At 39.6% G+C, this 6000-nt stretch overlaps 1 protein-coding gene across 5 annotated transcripts in view; it reads right to left on the bottom strand.

Annotated features, from left to right (window-relative positions):
* Spock3 (SPARC (osteonectin), cwcv and kazal like domains proteoglycan 3) overlaps nucleotides 1-6000 on the bottom strand; it is a 370262-nt gene that overhangs the window by 137059 nt on the left and 227203 nt on the right. The gene's annotated exons all lie outside the window — the stretch shown is intronic.

Here is a 6000-nt window from a genome sequence, read left to right as displayed (position 1 = left end):
TGCACCCCTATAGGTGAAACAACAATGTGAACTAACCAGCACCCCCAGAGCACGTGTCTCTAGCTGCAAATGTAGCACAAGATGGCCTAGTCAGCCATCGTTGGGAAGAGAGACCCCTTGGACTTGCAATCTTTATATGCCCTAGTACAGGGGAACACCAGGGCCAAGAAGGGGGAGTGGGTGGGTAGGTGAGTGGGGGGGAGAAGGGTATAGGGGACTTTGGGGATAGCATTTAAAATGTAAATGAAGTAAATACCTAATAAAAATTGGAAAGAAAAAGAATTCCAAAATAATCAACACCAAACCAAAACACCCCCTTTATTTTAGTGTCATGAGGATAAATCATTGCTCAGAAAATATTACTGATGAATACTTTGGACTGACCAACCTGGAATTCAGTGTTGTTGGTGGTTTTTTTGTTTGTTTTGTTTTGTTTTTTAGAATATTAAGTGACACCAAACCTGAAGTGTTAGTGGAAATTTCTCTTGATGATTCACTGGTGCTAATATTTTATGTGGCCTATAGTTAAAGTTAGGCATGATGAAATAAAAGGAAAAAATTCTGATAAATAGAGTCAAAGAAAAACTAAATAAATGAAGAGGTATTATCTAGCCAGCACAGAACAACTAAATATTGCCATGCTGCATTTCTACACAAATTGATCAACAGTTTCTACTTCATCCCCATCAAAATCCTTGCAAGCTATCCTGTTTACATTTAAAAGTTAATGTTGACATTGTGCAAAAAGAAAAAATAAACACCTCAAAATAGATAGCAACAGTATAAAGTGGGAGAACCCATTGGAGGGCTAGTACTGACTGATAATGGTATATATACCATATGATATACACAGACCGAACCACATATTTCACACACACACACACACACACACAAACACACACACACACACACACACACACACACACACACACATATGCGTGGGGTAAGAAGAGCAATGATAAACAAAGATAATTATTAAAAGTGTACTTTTCATCAAGTTGTCTCAGATTGGATGACAAAGGTGAGCAAATAAAACCATCAACTCCTAGTCAAATGTATATTTATAAAATAGCTCAATGCATTTGGTTTTGGCTTTGTATGTCTAGATACAGTAGAAGCATAATAATCTGGACTTCACATAAAAGGACAGTGATAAGATTAGTCATAGAGAAGAAGTGTTTACAAAAGACATATCTGATAAAGATAGCTATCCAAAATATGAAAAGGTTTTTAAGACCCAATAATACTCAATTTAAAAAGAAAGACTTTAACAGTCAACTCACAAGCAGATTAAAGGGAACAAACAAGTCTATGGAAAGAGATTCCACCTCACCTCTTATCAGAAAATTGAATCAGAGTCACTTTTCTAGTGGATTTCAGTGATGCTACCTCCAGAAGCAAGTGCATTTCAGTGGAGATCTTCACTGCAATGTGAACTTAAAGACTTAAAGACTTTCATGAGAATTTATCCAGATTTTGGAGTTCCTTAATAAAATTTTATTTTATTATCATATATATCTTTATTATCTTATATTATCATATATATATATATATATATATATATATATATATATATATGTGTGTGTGTGTGTGTGTGTGTGTTTGTGTGTGTGTGTGTGTGTGTGTGTAATAGCAAGACTTATATATACATGGTTTCCAAAATATTCACTAGAAGTCATTTTTATTTCTAATTAACTTCAATTCTTTCAAGCAGATGTAGTTATTAGTCTAACCATCTGTGAGAATATAAATTTCAAAACAAATAAAAGTGTACTTGACTATGTAAGTTACTATATAAGATAGATGATAATTATAACTATTACCATAAATATCATCAAGTATTTTACTCAATTTGCAACCTGTTTAAACAATACATGAAAATGAAACACATGAAAACTTTTTGAAGTATACTGACCTGCAGAAATTCTTAGCTATTTGTATTACTTTTGTTAACAATTAATTCTAAATCTGTACTCTGCTTGTTACTTAATCCTATTGTTTTGAATTTATTTAGTGGTATAATTTTGAATAACATTTATATGTATGTCATTTTAAGAGTAACATAACTACAAAATTTATAAATGAAATACATAGTGGCCTGTTGAGATGGCTGCCTATACAACAGTGGTGTTTGCTGATCAATTATCACATGCCAGCTGTAATCCTTCACATATGTGCCACTGATAATTCCTCCCTGGGTCAATGGTGAATCTGCCAGTAAACAACTAGAGACCTCTTATGCTGGATCACGTGGTAGAACAAACCAATGAGAAAAAGACAGTATCGTAAGTGGCTACTTGAGAGCCAATGAGAACTGGGAAGTGGATATAAAGTTTTGTCCATTTCCTTTAATAAATGAGTTTGCTTTTGCCACTTGCCCAATAACTGGAGGCTGTGTTATTGACTCTGTGCCTCCTTACCCCTGCCCACAGAGGTCTCAGACAGAGTAGCAAACAAGAGAGAATGTAGGTTCAGACAATGCCATCTCTTGCCAGTGCATCTTCCCTATTTTTATGGAATATACCCTTGAACCTTCACAACCACCCTATCCTCTCCTCCCTCCCCCTGCCTCTACGAGGATGATCCCACCCACCCATCCCCCCACCCACTCCTGCCTCAGTGGCCTAGTGTTCCCATATCCTGGGTCATCAAGCCTCTACAAGACCAAGGTGCTCCCCTTCCAGTGATGTCAGAAAGTCAATCCTCTGCTACATATCCGGCTGGAGCCTTTGGGACACTCTGTGTACTCTTTGGATGGTGGTTTAGTCCATAGCAGGGAGAAAGGAAGGGAAGGGAAAAAGTGGGTCAGTTCAAATAAGGAAGGAGATGGGGAAGAAGTACAGAGGGTCAAGAATTTGGAAGTAGGTATATAGCAGTGGGGAAGGTGTAGCTGGGGGTAGCCTCTAGAAAGTCCTAGATGTCAAGGACCTAAGAGGTTCCCAGGATCCAAGAGGGAAGATTTTAGCTGAAATACCCAACAAATGGGGAGATAGAACCTGTAGAGATTCAGTAGATAGGCAAGGCCTCCAGTTGAGGGTAGGGGCCACCCACCCACGTCAAAAATATTAATCCAGAATTCCTTCTGTGAAATGGAAATGCAGGGACAAAGAATAAAGCAGAAACTGAAAGAAAGGCCATCCAGAAACTGCCACACCAAGGATCCATCCCACCTTCTGAAGCCAAACCCAGACACTATTGCTGATGCCAAGAAGTGCTTACTGACAGGAGCCCAGTATAGCTGTCCCCTGAGAGTCGCTGCTAGAGCCAGACCAATACAGATGCTGATGCTCACAGCCAACCATTGACCTAAGCATGGGAACCCCAGTTGGGAAGTTAGGGCAAGAATTATAGAACCTGAAGGGGTTTTCAACCTCATAGAAAGAACAATATCAACCAACCTTAAGTTGATTTTATAGAGATTTCATCACAGCAACAACAACAACAACAACAAATAATTAAAATACTCAATTTAACATAAAAGGTGCTTATGGAAAATATTTGTACTCACTGCTGCCTGATTAAATATAAAATATAGGCATGAAGCTAAGCTCCTGGCTGAGAAAATGGTACCCTGGTACAGTGTTATCATGTAAGCCTGATGACCTGACTTTGATCCCCCAAACCCACATAAATATGGAAGAAGAGAACAATATCTAAATGTTATTCTCCTATAAGGATCTGCGGTCTGTGCATGAAAGTGCATAATGTGACTCCATGAGGCCCAGGGGCCCCAGACTGTTCCCTCTCTACCCCCATGAATTGGAGTTCCGTGGCTTCCCATAGCCAGACACCCACCCAGGGGTGTACAGAGCATGTGGCAACCCCTTCCCCCTCCCTGCGTCCACCTGCCCAGTCTCTCCAAAGCTCTGGCTGGACATGGGTCCTCTCTCCCACCCCTTAATTTCCCCACAACCAGTGCCTCATACTGACCCTAACCTATGGACACTTGATTTTTGATAAAGAAGCCAAAAAAATATACAGCAGAAAAAGGAAAGCATCTTCAACAAATGGTGCTGGTCTATTGGAGGTTCTTATGTAGATGAACACAAATTGATCCAATCTTTATACCATGCACAAAACTCAAGTCCAAGTTGTTCAAATATCTCAAAATAAATCCAGATATAATGAACCTGATAGAACAGAAAATTGGGTAGAAGCCTTGAATGACTGGCATAAGAGAAAACTTTCTGAACAGAACACTAGTAGCACAGGCAATAAGATTAACAATTAATAAATGGGACTTCACAAAACTGAAATTCTTCTGTAAAGCAAAGGACACCCTCAAAAGGACAATTAGGCAGCACCAATACCACATTTGACAGAGAGATAACATCAAACAAATATAAAGAACTTAAGAAATTAGATATCAAGTAAATGTCCACTTCACTGCACTTCACTGCTCCTGTAACTTGACATGTGAACTCTTGACTCTGCTCCTTGTTCCATTGTCAAGCATCCAGCCTATTTCACTGTGCTTGGAACTCTCCTTTCTCTGCCACAGTTTTTCATTTGTTATCAGCTCTGTAGGACTAATACTTCAGCACTAGAGAAGGGAGGATAAGATGATGGCTCCTTACCAGTGAGTTAAAAACATGAAAAACATTTAAAACAAGTCATTAAAAACAATGCCTTCATGAAAGTCACAGGCAAATGGATGGAACTAGAAAATATCATCCTGTGTGAGGTAAATCAGTCACAAAAGAACATATATGGTATTGTCTCACTGGTAAGTGGATTAGAAAAAAAAGCTCAGAATACCCACATTACAACTTACAGAACATATGAAGCTCAAGATAAGGAAGAGAAGAGTGTGGCTGTGTCAGCCCTACTTAGAAAGAGGAACAAAATAATCATGGTAGGTAGAGGTTGGGAGGGGCTTGGGATGAAGAGGGGAGGGGGAGAGAATTATGGGGGCAGGATCTGGTATGGGAGGAGACAGGGTAGATATACAGAGGGTCAGGAAATTGAACAGAGGTGTATAGCAATGGGGGATGGGGAACTGGAGGTAGCCTCCAGAAACTCTCAGATGCCTGAAAAGCAAGAGGTTACCAGTACCCAACAGGGATGACATTAGCTGAAATACCTAATAAAGGGAAGAGAGAACCTGGAGAGAACATATGGTGAGGTTGGGCACAGCCCCCAGTTGAGGGATGGGACCACTCGCCTTTCTCAAAAATTTTTAACACAGAATTACTCCTGTCCAAAGGAAATGCAGGGACAAAGAATGGAGCAAAGACTGAAGTAAAAGCCATACAGAGACTGTCCCACCTGGGGATTAATCCCTTATCAATCCTCCAAATCCAGTCACAATTGCTGATGCCAAGAAGTACTTGCTGACAAGAACCTGATATAGCATTTTCCTGAGATGCTCTGCCAGATCCTGACAAAAACAGAGGTAGATCTTTACAGCCATTAATGGGACTAAAAATGGGGACCCCGAAGGAGGAGTTAGGGGGAGAGCTGAAGGAGCTCAAGGTGTTTGCAACTCCATAGTAAGAACAATATCAATCAGATAAATCTCCCAGAGCTCTGAAGGACTAAACCACCAATCAAAGAATACACATGGAGGGACCCATGGCTCAAGCTGCATATTAGCAGAAGATGGCCTTATCAGGCATCAATGAGTAGGAAGGCCCTTGGTTCTGGGAAGACTTTATGCCCCAGTGTAGGTAAATGCTAGGGCAGTGAGTCAGGTGAGGGTGGGTGGGTAGGGGAGCACACTCACAGAAGCAGGAGGGAGAGGGATAGGATAGGGGTTTTATGAAGGGGAAATCAGGAACAGGATAACATTTGAAATGTAAATAAATAAAATAACCAATACAAAATTTAAAAACAAATTTAGATATCAACACACTAAAGAATACAATTAAGAATGGGATTCCTATTTAAACAGAATTCTCAACAGGATAACCTCAAATGTCTCAGAGACAGTTAACGAAGTATTTAACATCTTTGCAATCAGGGAAATACAAATCAAAATAACTTTGCAATATAATTTTT

This window comes from Mus pahari, chromosome 19 (genome assembly GCF_900095145.1).
Source record: "Mus pahari chromosome 19, PAHARI_EIJ_v1.1, whole genome shotgun sequence".
Classification (NCBI taxonomy): domain Eukaryota; kingdom Metazoa; phylum Chordata; class Mammalia; order Rodentia; family Muridae; genus Mus; species Mus pahari.
This window is presented reverse-complemented; position numbering and strand designations above follow the sequence as displayed.